The 17173-nt window shown below is 39.5% G+C and overlaps 1 non-coding gene across 1 annotated transcript; it reads right to left on the bottom strand.

The window, feature by feature from the left end:
* Window positions 1-7388: 7388 nt before the first annotated feature.
* On the bottom strand, window positions 7389-7495 carry LOC122070604. Its single transcript, XR_006137864.1, has one exon. It is a non-coding gene; the product is annotated as a small nucleolar RNA R71 (small nucleolar RNA).
* Between the last annotated feature and the right edge of the window lie 9678 nt (window positions 7496-17173).

The raw sequence follows: 17173 nt of genomic DNA, 5'->3' as shown, positions 1-17173 counted from the left end.
TAAAGTAAGATAAGACCTATATTTTCAGCGGAAGATCTGTTCTAATAATACCCGTAATTGTTCCCCAAATACTTGATACCCAAATTGAGTTATAAAAGTTATATACATATGGGCCCGAAGGCATGACATATGCACAAAAATATAACAATTTAAGCATCAAGACATCAAAATGGTACATCAAAAGAATAAAAAAGAATTAAACTGGAGTCATTGCTGCCATACAGCACAATTCTCACACGTGCAGTCAGCACTATGCTCGAACTCATCAGGGACCCACCAGTCCTCGGAGGGAAACTCTACAGTGAGACCCGGCTCCTGATCTTCAGGCGGGTAACTTGCAAAATCACCTAAAAAGAGTAATGCACGTGGGATGAGCTCAATAGCCCAGTAAGTGGAAAGGAAGACCACACAAGCAGTCACAGTACAAATGAACCTATATGTATGCAATTCATTTTAATCTTATTTACCTAAACAACATTACTAGTTCATAGGTTATGTGCTACTCACAACCACAGTGGGTGTATGCCCCAGGTACGAGCCGCAAACCCCATTCCATGATACACCCATAGGGTTGTCGGGGAAGGCTACCGTTGGTACCAAAATGTGAATGTAAGTGACTCCCAGCAATTTAAATGACAGAAAGTAAATGGGTGACTCCACTCGAAAGAAAAGCAGTTTGATCGGCCCTCTGAATATACCACCGGGGTTACCGACTGTCTTAGTGATCAGCCGTGGGTACTTCTAACCGTTGCAGTAGCCCGACAACTGTGACCCGATGCTTCCCCCAATGGTAACCCAACACGTAAACCCCTGTTGGGAAGGGTCGTAGCACAAAGGGGTATATCAAGCCTAGCCACATATGATATACATAGTTGCATACCTTTATATGAGATAGTACGATTACACGATGGCACTGTGTCCCATTCCACGAGCCACCATGCACTCGTTTCTAAGCCGGCTACTGCATCTAATCGAGCATACACATCATGTCAAATTGAGATTCCTCCATCACATACATCAAGACGTAATGAATATTCAAACATAACAAAGCATAGCATATTATGTAAATGCACATACAATGCATGATATAGCATACGTGATGTCTAGTCTACACACGAGTGACATGATGACATGGCTAGACTAACACATGTTAAGTGACGCACAAACATTCCAGAATTAAATCAAAAGTCCACTCCCCACTTACTTGTATAAGTACGCGGTGCTTGCACCCGGTACGTAGGAGATCTGATGTGTGGGTGTGGGTATAAGGAGTGTAACCTATCATGAACGTAATGATTCATCATTTCACTACTTTGGGGTCAATATCATCATGATTGAACACTCAAACCAAGTTTAGAATCATAAATGGTGGTTGCACATCAAATTTGGGCCTATTTTGGGCACATTGGCCTGACAGGTGGGTCTGAGACTCTGACAGGTGGGTCTGAAACTGCCGGTGTCACACCCGTCGATCAGGCCAGAGACTCAAAACTGAGTTCTGGGTACACTGGTGGGTCTGAGACCCGCCAATCATTGTACACACCTTCCATTAGACCTTAGATTCAATTACTCAAGTAGGATTAGCAAGATGCACAATACCTATCTCAAATCAAAGATCCCGACGAGCTGATCATCATTCCGGCCTCAAAATGCCAAGACCCAGCTCCGGTGGAGCTCTCCCTTCTTCTTTCTTCTCCTTCTTCCTTTCCCTTTCTTCTTTCTCTCTCTCTCTCTCTCTTTTACTTTCACCCACCAACCAACTAACATTAATGAGGGAGGAAAGCAATAAATATCTCCCTTTTATACCTGGGCCCCCAAAATGTATTTTAGTCACAGGTGGGTGTCTCTCAGGTGGATATATCTCTGGTGGGTATCTCAAGTGGATATATCTCAGGAGGGTATCGTAGCCCCCCAGTGCCATACCTTCCAGTCAGCCCATTTGTTAGTGTTCCACTTGGCTTCAATGGGAATCAACTATCATATATAATTAAATTACTTAGGCACCGACAAATACTGGTCTATACCTTTACTCCTTATATATGGCCTCGTGGTGGGTGCAGGTGCAAGGCTTGGGTGCACATATTACACTTAGTACCCGCTCAATCATGTCGGGCCAACCCAAGCTCATAGTCACTCTTGCTATCATATTCCATATGGTACTTGCATCGATTCTCTCTGGTTCTCCCTGGTTCAGCCCCTGTATGATCAAACAAAGTCAATATAGGTAATTAGACCAGGTGTAGAAAGTAGGGTATCACAGTCGAGGGAATTAAAATGGTTAATCTCTAGCATTACTTCTCAATATGGTTGACCATTTGGCAATAAGGTTTGGCAATGGCATCATGCTGTGATTTTCTAAATCGCCCATTCATAATGGGTTATGAAATGTATGAATTTCAAAGCTAGTTGTTCCATAAGGAATGGTGATTTAGCAGTTCCAACTACTAGATGTCTTGGGGGTGATTGATCTAGCTTGGCTACGGGTCAAATTTCAAACTTAAATTTGTTCAAATATCTTCCCACGTATATCTAAGCTCCTAGCTACTAACTAGTCTACACACCCTCTTTGTAGTCCTAGATTATTTCATGCTTCCTTTTGCTACTTTGTCAGCTTTGTTTAGACTAAAATTGGCATTTTCTCTTGTTGTAATAATGGGTTTTAGGGAAAGTGTTAGTTACCAAATGGAACCTAAGGGATTTAATGGTTTTTGTAATTCTCTAGAACCTTCTCTCCATTGTTATAAATAAAGAGAGTTGGTGTTATATTAGACACAAGTCATTACCCCATTTAACATGGTATCAGAACCTTAGAATCCAAAACCCTAAGGGCTCTCCCTCTTCTCCATCTCTTTGCCTCTTTCTCATTTCTCTCTCTCTCCCAGCGCCTCCTTCGTCTGCGCCTCCCTTCATCTCTCTTCATCTGGTTCTCTCTCGTGGTGGGAGCTTCTTAAACCACCAAAAGGGTTTCTAGCCTCCACTTATACTTTCCCTGGGCTCTCAGACTCTCTTCTACAATGATCTAAGAGACCCAAAACCTTTTTTTCATCACTTTTTCAGGGTTTTCTCCCTGAAAATGATTTTTCATTGTCAGGATGTTTTTTCTTCATTCGATGCTCTGATCATCTTGATATTTGTTGTGATTGGTGCCTCTTATCCTTAGGTGGTATATATTAACCACATTTTTGTTTGAGGTCTCTATTCTAGAGCTATCTCTAAAATCGTATTCTCAGGGTTTTACCCTTTATCTATTTTTGGGTTTTGAGCTTCGCCAAAAGGTTCGTGATCTGAGGCAAAGAGAGATCACTCTATCACAGTACTACTATGAGTTGCGGTCACTATGGGCTGAGTTGGATTTCTATTAGGAGTATATTCCTTCCACTGTTGAAGATGTCACCAAGTTTCAGAAGCGAGAGAACAGAATCAGGGTCTATGACTTTCTAGCAGGTATGAATGTGGAGTTTAATCAGTTGCGGTCCCAGGTTTTGAGTTGTGACCCCTTTCCTACCTTGGATCAAGCCTATGCTATGATCCAACTTGAGGACAATCGACATACTTCTATGCTTCCACAATAAGCTGCCACTCCTACTAAGAGATCTGCAGTAGTTTTTGGCACTCAATCCCTTAGTGTAGCCCCACCGTCTGGTGGCTCCTCTACTAGGACTCCAGTGAAGTGCGATTACTGTGAAAAGAAGTATCACACCAAAAAGCACTGCCAAAAGTTTTATGGTCATCCTACTGATGCATCTAGAAAAAGGATGAGGGAAGGGTCGCGCCAGTATTTCTGGGCAGGCCAACTAAACTAAGAGCCCTGACTCTGACTCTACTCTTAGTTCTTCAGTAGCCTCGCTATCATTTGATGAGCTTACTGCCCTTTGGCGCCTCTTGACACGTCCAGACTCTCCTGCACCTGCCACTGCGAGCTCTACCCATTCCACCCCTTCTGGGTCAGGTATCTCCTTTCGTGGTCATAGTATAGTTGTCCCTTCTACCCCTTAGATTATAAACTCTGGGGCTTCTGATCATATGACAGGCCGCTTGTCTCTTTTTTCACAGTATACTACTTGTCCTGGTAATAGTAAGGTCAAATTGGTTAATGGGACTCATTCCATGATTCTAGGGAAGGGCTCGGTTAGTTGTACCCCCTCTTTATCCATTTCTACTGTATTGCATGTTTCTTCTTTTCCCACTAACATTTTGTCCATTTGTAGTCTTGCTTCCAGTCTTAATTATAAAGTCACATTTTTCCTATCTCATTGTGTTTTTTAGAATCTAATGACAGGGACAACGACTAGCTCTTGTAGTGTATGTAGTGGTCTGTATCTGCTTGATAATGACTCGGAGTTGATCTCTGATCAGGCTCTTCAAACATCTTCTACATCACCTCTCATCTCTAAGTTACTGCAATGGCACCGTCGGTTGGGACATACCCCTTTGGAACTTTAGCTATAGTTTTTCCTTCCTTTAAAAATTGTAATTTGAGTCAGTTTTTTTGTGAGACATGTGTTTTGGCCAAACAACTCGAATCACTTATTCTGCTTCTGGAAATAAAAATATTCTGATATTTGGGGTCCATCTCGTTATGTGTCTATCAATGGTTATCGGTGGTTTGTCTCTTTTATTGACTGTTATTCTCAAACTACTTGGGTTTATATGATGTGAACCAAGGGTGAGACCTTCTATTGCTTTTAGCAGTTTCACCGCATGATTAAGACTCAGTTTGGTGCTACCATTAAGATCCTTGAAAGTGACAATGGTTGGAATACTTTGAAGGGTCCTTTTAAGCATACCATTTTTATCATGAGATGATTCATCAAACTAGTTGTGTGGATACTCCGGCTCAGAATGGAGTTACTAAGCAGAAGAGTCACCACCTTTGTGACGTAGCACGCTCTCTTATGTTTGAGATGCATGTTCCTCCCCAGTACTAGAGCGACGCAATTCTCACTGCTGCCTTTCTTATCAACTGAATGCCTTCTTGGGTCCATGTCTTCCGCTCTTCTCTGGATTGATGAGCACAATAATGTATGAAATCTTAGGGATATAAGTGTACATTTTGCCCCATTTTGGATAATATTACTTTTATTTTTCTTGTTTTTTTTTTTTAGTTTCCAAGTTTACAAGAGAAAGTGCTTAAAGTGAATCAAGAACCAGTCCAAAGGTGGAACCCACTCATTGGTACCACATCCTCTCTCCTACAAAATCCTGAAGATTATTCTCTCTCCTTGCCACCTCACAAGATCTTGAAGATGTATGTAAAGATTCTTTTCTGATTTAATTAAGATTGCAAGATATAAATTACTATTGCAAAAAAGGAATAGAATTTGTTAATTTTGAAAACGGATTCTCTCTTTCCTCATACAATATCTCAGAGAACGAGGATTTTTACCAATATTTTATTTTATTTTATTTTTCTTCTTTTCTTAAAGAAGACTTGTAGAAGGAAGGAGGCAAGACAAAAGCCCTTTAAAAGCCCCTTCCTCCCCCCTCCTAATTATTATTCCCCTTAGTTTACTTTCTAGTTTATGCTTAGTTTTCTTCTTTCTCTCCCTCTCTCACTCTCTTTAGTTTTAGTTCTTCTTTATTTTTGATTTAATCACTTTTGTAATAGTTTTTTATGTCAATTAATACAATCACTCTTTTATTCTTATTCAGCCTTTTTATGTTTATGATCTATGCAATTGAGTTGTAATTTTTAAAGTTATAGTTCTAGGCTTAGATCTAGGTGACAAGATCACAAGCCGTGGAGCATCTTTTTTTTCAAGTTCAGTTTTTTTTGTTTCAAGATTTGTTTTCTCTAGTACTAAAAATTTCAGATTTGGTTTATTCCAGATCTGGTTTTTAGTACTGGTAGTATCTCAAATCACCCAAGCTTTCAAGTTCAAGGGTTGAAGTTCAAGTAAGTAGGCTCCTTCAATAGTCTTCTCTCCCCCCTCTCATTCCCTCTTCTGACTACCCTTTCTTTCTTAATTTAGGATTTTAATTTCAGTCGTTACATTATTGCTATCCCTTTCCCCCAAGGTTCATGGCTAGTGTATGTGTTGGCTTTGCCCCTTCTAGCCATAGAACCATCAATTTATTGTTTTTATTTTAATTGTCTCCCTTTCCCTAAAGCCAAATAGAGTAACCCTTGTAAGAGTGACTCTCTGGTCAAGTAGGGAAGCTCATATTATGATGCATCCCTCGGGCTAAGTAGAGAAACCTACTTGTGAGTCTCTCTCTAGCTTTCTCCCCTTTCTTTTACTTTATTTTTATTTCAGTATTTTTTTCCTTTATTTTTTATTTTTTTTTTTAAATTGCGTGGGTTGTTTATTTTCAGTTATTTATTTATTTAATTTTAATTGCCTGGGTTGCGTCTTTAAATTCTTAGATGACGAATGGTTAAGACGTTATTTAAGATACATATATTTAGGACGGTAATTAGAATTAGATCACAACCATTAATCAGTTCACTTTCGCACTATTAAAAGAAATAAAAAAAATAAAGTGGCTGTTCTCCCTGTGTTCAACCCATAGCTACATTAATCCGTACGCTTGCGGTTACATTTTAAATCCCAACAAGTTTTTGACGCCGTTGCTGGGGAGACAGTTCCATGTTATTTTTCGCTTTCTTTTGGTAAATCGGAGTGCTTTGTTTGCTTTGTTTTGTTTTTCCTTTTCTTTTATTGAATTCCTGAGAAGAACAACTTGCAATAATAGTTGTATCGGTGGAGATCGTCATGCCTCACATTATGATAAAAACAGGTTTGCCCTATAGCAGTACCTCAGGAATTGACCTGAGCAACCCCGGATCCCTGTCAGTAAGCTCCGAAAAAGCCAAAAAAATCAAAAAATCATAGAAAAAAAGTTTTGCTATCCATTCTTTTGTGCTTGTCTTACTCTAGTTGTGGGTAGTTTTCTGTTGCATGAGTGTTAGGTGGGTACGTAATACTAAGAATCGGTTAGAAAGAAGAGATCCAATAAGTAGTGACTCTATACGTTTGCTCTCTTTAAAACCCTTCAATATGGGAGACCAACAACAAAACCCTTCACCTAAATCTCTGAAAGATAGGTTCTACCCTACTAGAACAACCCAACCTTCCTGCATAGTTCTACCACAAGCCCAGGGCAATAATTTTGAACTCAAATCTCAATACATCACTATGTTGCCCCACTTCTATGGGTTGACCTCTGATGATGCATACCTATTTCTAAGGAAATTTGAAGAGGTATGTGTTCTAATTAAGATCCAACAGCTTTCTGATGATGCTGTTAAGCTTAGGTTTATCACTTTTGCATTCAAAGACCAAGCGAAGAAGTGGTTGTATGGGTTACCCACAAATTCCATAACCTCATGGGAACAGTTCACAGTTGTCTTCCTTAAGATGTTTTTCCCAACTCACAAGACCAATAAGCTTAGAAGTGATATCCTTTAGTTTAGGCAAAAGTCTAGTGAGTCATTTTCCAAACTTATGGAGAGATTCAAGGATCTACTCCAAGAATGCCCTCACCATGGCCTAGACTTATGGCATTTATGTCAAATAATTTATAAGGGTATTGATTACCCAACTAAACAAATGATAGAGTCTATGTGCCCTGAGGGATTCACATCCTTTACAGATGAAGGAAAGGCATGGGAATTCTTACTTGACTTAGCTGACAAAACCCGTGAGTGGGAATCAACCCAAGAGAGTGAAAGAACCATAGGAGGAAAATGATATTTTGTGGATGAGATTGTAGCCAAGGAAGCCCATTTGGATAGCCTAATCATCAGTCAATTTGGTTAAGATTTGTGCTTGGTGCCAGTCCCCTAGACATCTCCTAGAAGAATGCCCCAACACCTCTGGGGGCACTTCTAATGATAGTGTTAATGCCTTATACCAGAATAATCCATATAGTAATACCTACAATCCAGGATGGAGAAATCACCCAAATTTCCCTTGGAATCAGGGCAACCAAGCAGGGCCTTCCAATTTCCATAATCAAGGTCAACCTGGACTCCAAAGGCCTCCCTTTGCACAACAATCGTTTTCTCAAAATACTTTTCCTAGGTCAAATGTAGGACCTCAAGCTAGTTTTCCTAGGGCCCCTCTCCTATCATCTTATCAGCAACCCCCTGGGTTTACCAACACTGGAGAGGCAAGTAGAATAAGTGACTTGGAAAAAAATATGGCCCTCCGCATGACAAGCCATCAAAATCTTATGAGAGAACTCACTCAAGTTGTCTCAATTATGCGTGAGAGGGAGTAAGAAACTTTACCCAGTCAACCAGAGCCTAACCCTAAGCATCATCAGCCTGTTAGTTCACAAACATCAACTAATGCACCACTGAATATAGTACAAGGTCAGACCCAACAAGGGCCCTCTAACTAATGTAATGTTGTTTATGCCCTTAGGAGTGGTAGAGAATACCAACAGAGCGTTCCTAAATCTTCCTCATTTATTACTCATGTTAACTCTCCTTCAGTTGAGGACACAAATGTGCCTCTTGTTTCAGGTTCGTCTGATGAACCTAAAGATTTTTCTGAAGCTAAAGATGATTTGGTTGAGGAAACCAAAAATGATTCTTCTAAACAGGGCAAATCCCTAACAGTCCTTATGTTCATCCTGTCCCATTTCCTAATTGCTTAGTAAACAAAAGGAAGACTGCTTCCATAGACAAAATTTTAGAAGTCTTCAAAAAGGTAGAAATGAACATCCCCCTTTTGGATGCCATATCCCAGATCCCCGCCTATGCAAAGGTACTAAAAGATTTGTGTACTCACAAAAGTATCACTAGTGTGCCCAAAAAGGCGTTCTTGGTAGGTGACATTAGTTCCATAATTACTCATCCTATAGCAGCCAAGTATAAGGATCCAGGAAGCCCTACCATATCTTGTGTCATAGGCAACACCTACATTGAGAATGCCTTACTTGACCTTGGCACAAGTGTGAATCTTTTACCTTACCATGTGTGCAAGCAACTTGGATTGGGAGAATTGAAAGCCATTGAAACTACTCTTCAGTTGGCAGATAGGTCTGTTAAAATTCCTAAAGGGATGGTTGAGGATGTCTTACTAAAGGTGGGGGAATTTATTTTCCCTGTTGATTTCATTGTGTTAGATACCAAGCCCTTCTCAACCAAGGATGAGATCCCAATAATCCTAGGAAAACCATTCTTGGCTACCAGTAATGCATTAATCAACTGTCGGAATGGTTTCCTAAGATTATCTTTTGGTAACCAAACTGTTGAGTTTAACATGTTTAGGATAGGCAAGCAACCACATATGGAAGAAGAGATTAATATAATTGAGGATATTTTGGATTTTTCTGATGATTTAATTACCAACTTTGATATTAATTTTGATTCAGAATTCCAAGAGTGTATGGATGAGTTGGATGATGATAGTGAAAATTTATTTTCTAAAGTCTTGAGTCTTCACACACCTGTGGTGCCCTTAGGGCCCCTTTCCAATTCCATTTCCAAACCTTCCATACTTGAGCCCCCTAAGCTAGATCTTAAGGAGTTGCCATCTAATTTGAGGTATGCTTTCCTAGGGCCTGACCGGACTCTTCCTGTAATAATTTCTTCAAATTTGACTTCTAGCCAGGAAGAGGAGTTACTTAAAGTGTTAAAAGATAATAAGGAAGCCCTAGGTTGGACCATGGCTGATATCAAGGGTATAGGCCCTTCTATTGTGCAACATCATATACATCTTATGGAGGATTCCAAACCATTCATGGAACCCCAAAGAAGAGCTAACCTAGTGATGATGGAAGCTATTAAGAAAGAGATCCTAAAGTGCTTGGATCATGGAATAATTTATCCTATTTCTGACAGCCAATGGTTAAGCCCAGTTCACGTAGTGCCTAAGAAGTCTGGTGTGACTATAGTTCCCAATGCCAATAATGAACTAATTCCAACCCATGTCCAATCTGGGTGGAGAGTGTGCATAGACTACAGAAAACTTAATGTGGCAACCTAGAAGGACCACTTCCCATTGCCATTCATTGACCAGATGTTAGAGAGGTTAGCTGGACATGAATACTATTGTTTTCTTGATGGATATTCCGACTATAACTAGATCCCAATTGCTTTAGAAGACTAACATAAGACCACTTTTACATGCCCATATGGAACATTTGCTTACAAGCGTATGCCTTTTGGGCTTTGTAATGCCCCTGCTACGTTCCAACGATGTATGATGAGCATATTTTCTGACATGGTCGAAAAATTCTTAGAAGTATTTATGGATGATTTTTCAATTCGTGGGAATTCCTATTCTGAATGTCTTCATCATCTTTCTCTAGTTTTGAAAAGGTGCATATCTAAGAATTTGATTTTTAATTGGGAGAAATGTCATTTCATGGTTAAATCTGGTATTGTTTTAGGCCATATAATATCCAAGGAGGGAATTAAGGTAGATAGAGCCAAAGTGGATTTAATTGATAATTTACCACCTTCTCAATCTGTTAAGGACGTCTGATCTTTTCTAGGGCATGCGGGCTTCTACAGAAGGTTTATTAAGAACTTTAGTCAGTTAGCCCGACCTCACTTCATGACTTGTCAAAGATCAAATTTTTGAGTTTTCTAAAGAGTGCCTAGAATCCTTCAAACAACTTAAGAAGGAGTTGACCAATGCACCCATTGTTCAACCACTTGTTTGGACTGAACCTTTTGAACTGATGTGTGATGCTTCAGATTTTGCCATAGGAGCGGTTTTGGGTCAAAGGATTAATAAGTTGTCCATTGTCATTTATTATGCTAGTAGGACCTTAAATGATGCACAACTCAATTATACAACCACTGAAAAAGAATTTTTAGCGGTTGTGTTTGCATTAGAAAAGTTTCGGTCTTACTTAGTTGGTTCACATGTGGTGGTGTATATTGATCATTCTGCTCTCAGATACTTAGTTCAAAAGAAGGATGCCAAAGCCCGTCTCATTAGGTGGGTTTTAATTTTACAAGAGTTTGATTTAGAAATTAGGGATAAAAAAGGAGTTGAAAACCTAGTTGCAGACCATTTATCCCCGCTTCCCAATTCCTTGACTATCGATTCTCCAGTCAATGGGAACTTTCCAGATGAACAGTTATTTGTAGTATCTAGTGAACCATGGTTTGCTAACATTGTCAACTTCTTAGTTTCATGTGTGACTCCAGATCGCTGGTCCACCCAAGATAAGTATAGATTTCATTCCCAAGTTAAGCACTTTTTTTGGGATGATCCTTATTTGTTTAAGATATGTCCGGATCAGATTATCCGATGATGTGTTCCTAATCGGGAGCAACATTCTATTATCTCTTTTTGTCATGATCATGCATGTGGTGGATAATTTGGACCTAAGAAAACTACTGCAAAGGTTCTCCAATGCGGATTTTATTGGCCCACTCTTTTTAGAGATGCTTTTGATTTTTACAAAGCTTGTCCCACCTGCCAGTCTTTTGGCCGTATCAATAAGAGGAACATGATGCCCCTCAACCCTATTTTTGTAGTTAAGATCTTTGATGTTTGGGGCATCGATTTTATGAGACCATTCCCTAATTCCTTTGAGAATCTGTACATACTTTTGGCTGTTGATTATGTTTCTAAATGGATAGAGGTCAAACCTTGTAAAACTAATGACCACAAAGTGGTGGTCCAGTTTCTCAAAGAGAACATTTTTTTCCGCTTTGGTGCACCACGTGCACTAATTAGTGATAGGGGTACTCATTTTTGTAATCGGCCTTTTGAGGCCCTAATGAAAAAGTATGAGATCACCCATAAGTTATCTACCCCTTATCACCCCTAAACTAGTGGCCAAGTGGAGGTGTCTAATAGGTAGATCAAACAAATCTTGGAGAAAACTGTTATTCCCAACCATAAAGATTGGTCCCTTAGGCTCATTGATGCCTTATGGGCCCATCAGACTGCATTCAAGACCGATCTTGGTCAGTCTCCCTACCGTTTGGTGTATAGGAAAGCTTGTCACTTACCAGTTGAGTTGGAGCATAAGGCTTTTTGGACCATCAAGAAGCTCAACTTTGATTTGTCTGATGCGGGAATTCATCATACGCTCCAACTATCTGAGTTGGAGGAACTTAGGAATGAAGCCTATGAAAGTTCTAGGATTTACAAAGAAAAGACCAAAGCTTTCCATGATAAACACATTCTGCGTAAATCTTTTGCAATTGGTGATAAGGTCTTATTGTACAACTCTCGATTGCATATTTTTCCTGGTAAGCTTAGATCTCGATGGGATGGCCCATTTATTGTCCATAATGTATATCCCCATGGGGCTGTGCAGATTTTGAATCCAAGAACAAGGGTAATTTCGAAGGTTAATAGTCAGTGTTTGAAGCCATTCCTCGAGTTTCCTAATACTGGTAGTGAAGAGGTCATGGATCTCCATAAACCTCTTTACACTGATGACTAACTTTTAATCAGGTATGACCCCCTTGCATTGTCTTCATTTTTAATTCTTTCCATGCATTAAGGACATTGCATGACTTAAGTGTGGGAGAGGGAAACCAGTTTCTGTTTTTTTCACTTTGTTTTGTTTGTTTTTCTTTTTTTTTTTTAGCTTGCTAAAGGATGAAGTCTTACTTTGGCTTTTGGCTAATGATACCATTCGGTTACTTGATGTATAAAAATAAAATTTTTGACTAAGGTACCCATTTTGAACGTATAAAAACCCTATTGAGAAGAAAGAAACAAGCCTATGTCTTGAGATGGGACTTGCTTTTGAAAAATAAGAGACCCCTGTTTTACAGTGTTGAACCATATGTAAGTCTGTGGGTTCCTTGTAATTTTGATTTGGAGTTGAGACCTTCTTTTTAATTTGGCATGGGTTGACAAATGCACAATTTTAAATGAAATGTGAAATGTGGTATAAAGAAAACTAAGAGTTAATTCCCTTGGAACTAGACAGGGCATTGTGCTTCAGGAAGCGTGGTGTCTTGATCAAAATTCCTTGGGAGGAAACTTCTGAAGGAACTCTAGCATCACTGTCTTTGTGGGCATTTGCAAAAAGAGAAGCTACATAGTAACTTGGGTGTCTGGTTTTTGCTCCACCATGTCATTCAAGCCAAAAATAGTGAAGTAGAATAGAGTTTAAGAGAAAAAAAAAAGGAGAAAAAAATGTGCAAATGTCATTAATGCTTAGGAATATGTTTTGGTAAAAAACACTCCAATGCCTTAGTCATTGGTTCTCTATTTCTTCACAAGTGGTTTTGCCTTAAGATAAGGATGTTTTGGAAGAGACGAGGTGAGTTCCAAATTAAAAAATATGCTAGTGCATGGAATTGATCAAAGGTAATAAAAGTTCAAGTGTGGGAGTCCCTTGTAAGAAAAATTATCTTTGCTCTGGATCGGTATGAGCCTTACCTTAAGCCAAGGTTGGAATTTATTTATTCTGAATTTTGGGTATATATTCACTGCAAACACCGATAAGACACAACTCGTCCACTAGGGTAACTTAGGGGTTTAAAGGCTTATTGCACATGCTAAGTGCAACCGTGATTCCTATGAAAGTGAGTTAGGCTTTTTCTTTCATTTCTTTATTTATTTATCTTGCTCGGGGACGAGCAAAAGTCAAGTATGGGGGAATTTGATGAGCACAATAATATGTGAAATCTTAGGGATATAAATGTATATTTTGCCCCACTTTGGATAGTACTACTTTTATTTTTCTTTTCTTTCTTTTAGTTTCCAAGTTTACAAGAGAAAGTGCTTAAAGTGAATCAAGAACCAATCCAAAGTTGGGACCCACTCATTGGTACCACATCCTCTCTCCTACAAAATCCTGAAGATTATTCTCTCTCCTTGACACCTCACAAGATCTTGAAGATGTTATGAAGAGATTCCTTTCTGATTTAATCCAGATTGCAAGATATTGGTTAATATTGCAAGGAAGGAATAGAATTTGTTAATTTTGGAAACGGATTCTCTCTTTCCTCACACAATATCTCAGAGAATGAGGATTTTTACCAAGATTTTATTTTATTTTATTTTATTTCTTTTTTTAAATAAGACTTGTAGAAGGAAGGAGGCAAGACAAAAGCCCTATAAAAGCCCCTTCCTCCCCCCTCCTAATTATTATTCCCCTTAGTTTACTTTCTAGTTTATGCTTAGTTTTCTTCTTTCTCTCCCTCTTTCACTCTCTTTAGTTTTAGTTCCTCTTTATGTTTGCTTTAATCACCTTTATAATAGTTTTTTATGTCAGTTAATGCAATTACTCTTTTATTCTTATTCAGCCTTTTATGTTTATGATCTATGCAATTGAGTTGTAATTTTTAAAGTTATAGTTATAGGCCTAGATTTAGGTGACAAGATCACAAGCCATGGAGCATCTTTTTTTTCAAGTTCAGTTTTTTTTGTTTCAAGATTTGTTTTTTCTAGTACTAAAAATTTCAGATTTGGTTTATTCCAGATCTGGTTTTTAGTATTGGTAGTATCTCAAATCACCCAAGCTTTCAAGTTCAAGGGTTGAAGTTCAAGTAAGTAGGCTCCTTTAATAGTCTTCTCTCCCCCCTCTCATTCCCTCTTATGACTACCCTTTCTTTCTTAATTTAGGATTTTAATTTCAGTCGTTACATTATTGCTATCCCTTTCCCCCAAGGTTCATAGCTAGTGTATGTGTTGGCTTTGCCCCTCCTAGCCATAGAACCATCAATTTATTGCTTTTATTTTAATTGTCTCCCTTTCCCTAAGGCCAAGTAGAGTAACCCTTGTAAGAGTGACTCTCTGGTCAAGTAGAGAAGCTCATATTATGATGCATCCCTCGGGCTAAGTAGAGAAACCTACTTGTGAGTCTCTCTCTAGCTTTCTCCCCTTTCTTTTACTTTATTTTTATTTCAACATTTTTTCCTTTATTTTTTTTTTAATTGTGTGGGTTGTTTATTTTCAGTTATTTGTTTATTTAATTTTAGTTGCGTGGCTTGCGTCTTTAAATTCTTAGATGACGAATGGTTAGGACGTTATTTTAGATACATATGTTTAGGACGGTAGTTAGAATTAGATCACAACCATTAATCGGTTCACTTTCGCATTATTAAAAGAAATAAAAAAATAAAGTGGCTGCTCTCCCTGTGTTCGACCCATAGCTACACTGATCCGTACACTTGCAGTTACATTTTAAATCTCAAACACTGACCATGGCTTGGGCACTTCAGCCTAGTCTCGTGCACCATTGTCTATGGCCAGGATTGGTGTTCCCCTGACCAGGTAGGTGAAGGAATTTCCTCTTCACCCACTTAAGACCAAAAAACCCCTTTTTTACTAAAGATTCTCTCTTCTAAGAACCCACTTTTTACCTATTGGACAAAAACCTTCCCCCACCCATTTTGGTTCGAGATCCACTTTTACCCAATGTATAAAAGCCCTATCCCCCCACTTTAGGCAAGAACCCTTCTTTCGTCCATTGGATAAAGGTGTTCCCTCTTTCCCATTGGTCAGAAAAACCTATAAATACCCCCTCTTTTGGATTTCACACACCAAAACCCCACCTCACTCCCTTGTAGTGAAACTCTTCTCCCCTCTCCCTTTTGATTTTCTTCGAGTCTTCGAAGCGATCTTCGTTAAGATCCGAAATCTTGTTTGGATCTTCGAAGTGTTCTTCGAGACTTTGAAGATCTTCAATCCAAGTTCTTAACTTGATCCAATTTTTTTTCCAATAGTAGTATGTTCTTCAACCCCCTCTTTTGAGTGTTCTTGAGTTTTACCGAAAGTAGAAACCCCACCTTTGAGGTTCTTCAGGTCTACAGAGAGATCTTTGTTAAGAGTCAAAACTCTGTTTCGATCTTCAAAGTGTTCTTCGGGGCTTTGGGGCTCTTCAATCCATTTTTAGGTCAATCCATTTCTTTCCAAAAATAGCAGTTCCTAGAGGAAGCCTTGTCTAAGTGTCCCTGGAATCTTTCTAGAAATAGCCCTTCCCAGCGAAAGCTCTGTCGAAATGCCACCTCAGCGTAGCTCTCCCCTAGCCTATCCTCAGCAGAAGCTCTACTGGAGTGCCACGTCAGCCTAAGCCCAAAAATAGCCTTCCCTAGACAAAGCTCTGTCTAAATCTAAATCCAAAAATAGCCTTCCCAAGCCGAAGCTCTGTCTAAATCCAAATCCGAAAGTAACGGTTCCTAGCCGGAACCCTGTTCTAATACCATCACAATCAGCATCTCTTAAGAAAGGAAGTTGGAAGTCAAGACCAACTTCCCCTGAGCCAGGAGAATCCGAAAGACAGTCCAAGTTGGTACTAATTAAGGGCCCACCCCTCTTGACCCGAAACAGGGATTAAGTTCAAGTATAATTTTTCAACCAACTTGTCATAATGTAGACTTTATATAGACCTTGTTTTAGTGTATATAGTAGTTTAAATTCATTCAATGTATATATGTGTAATAACTTAGCCATACATGTGGAATAGTAATAATCGTGAAAAATGTTCGTTCTTAAGCATCTAGTAGGAAGACCAGTTGAACCAGGCAAATTGGGTGCCTAACACCTTCCCAACTCTGTAACCTGACGCTTACCCTAAAATCTCTGGACCAGGCCAATTTTTGGGCCCTTTCTCCAGAATTTGACCCACCCCCGGGTCCAAGGCCCATGATCCTAGATGACGACTCCAAACCCTTTTGTATGATCCCAATCCCCATATTGGACCATCATCAAATCCTCATCTTGAATGATGAAATATACACTCTTGGGAAATAGGCCTCCATGTATCTCCAAGCGGCGATACAGTAGTATGGGGCCTGCAAGTAAAGCACGTATGACATGAACCCCTACCCTCACATGAAAGAGAAAGAGAAAGGAGAGAGGGTGGGATGCAAGTCCTTTCCCCCCCCCCCAAAAATAGGGAACAAAGATGTCTTAACATCTCTGGCCGCTCCACTCCCAGGGCCCTACTCAATCATCATCTATATCAATGATCTCTTCCACCCGAGATCTTGAGTTGATGTGGAGATGCTCATTATAGTAGTCAAACCAACCATCCACCAAATCCACCTCCTCCTGAAGGTGTTTTAGGCTTTCTGTCATGTCCTTGGAGGCAAAGTACACGGTATTGTCTAAATCATCTATATCTATAACCATGCTTGTCTGGGTCTCCTAAATGGTCTTCTGTCCTGTCAGAAGTTTCTCCTGACCTTCCTGGAGAGCCTTCAACCTGTCCAACATGCCCTGGAAGTCAAAAGCCTCGCCTGGAGATGGTGGAGCCACATTGATGGGGACCTCATCCTCCATCTCCA

Source organism: Macadamia integrifolia, unplaced genomic scaffold, assembly GCF_013358625.1.
Source record: "Macadamia integrifolia cultivar HAES 741 unplaced genomic scaffold, SCU_Mint_v3 scaffold952, whole genome shotgun sequence".
Classification (NCBI taxonomy): domain Eukaryota; kingdom Viridiplantae; phylum Streptophyta; class Magnoliopsida; order Proteales; family Proteaceae; genus Macadamia; species Macadamia integrifolia.
This window is presented reverse-complemented; position numbering and strand designations above follow the sequence as displayed.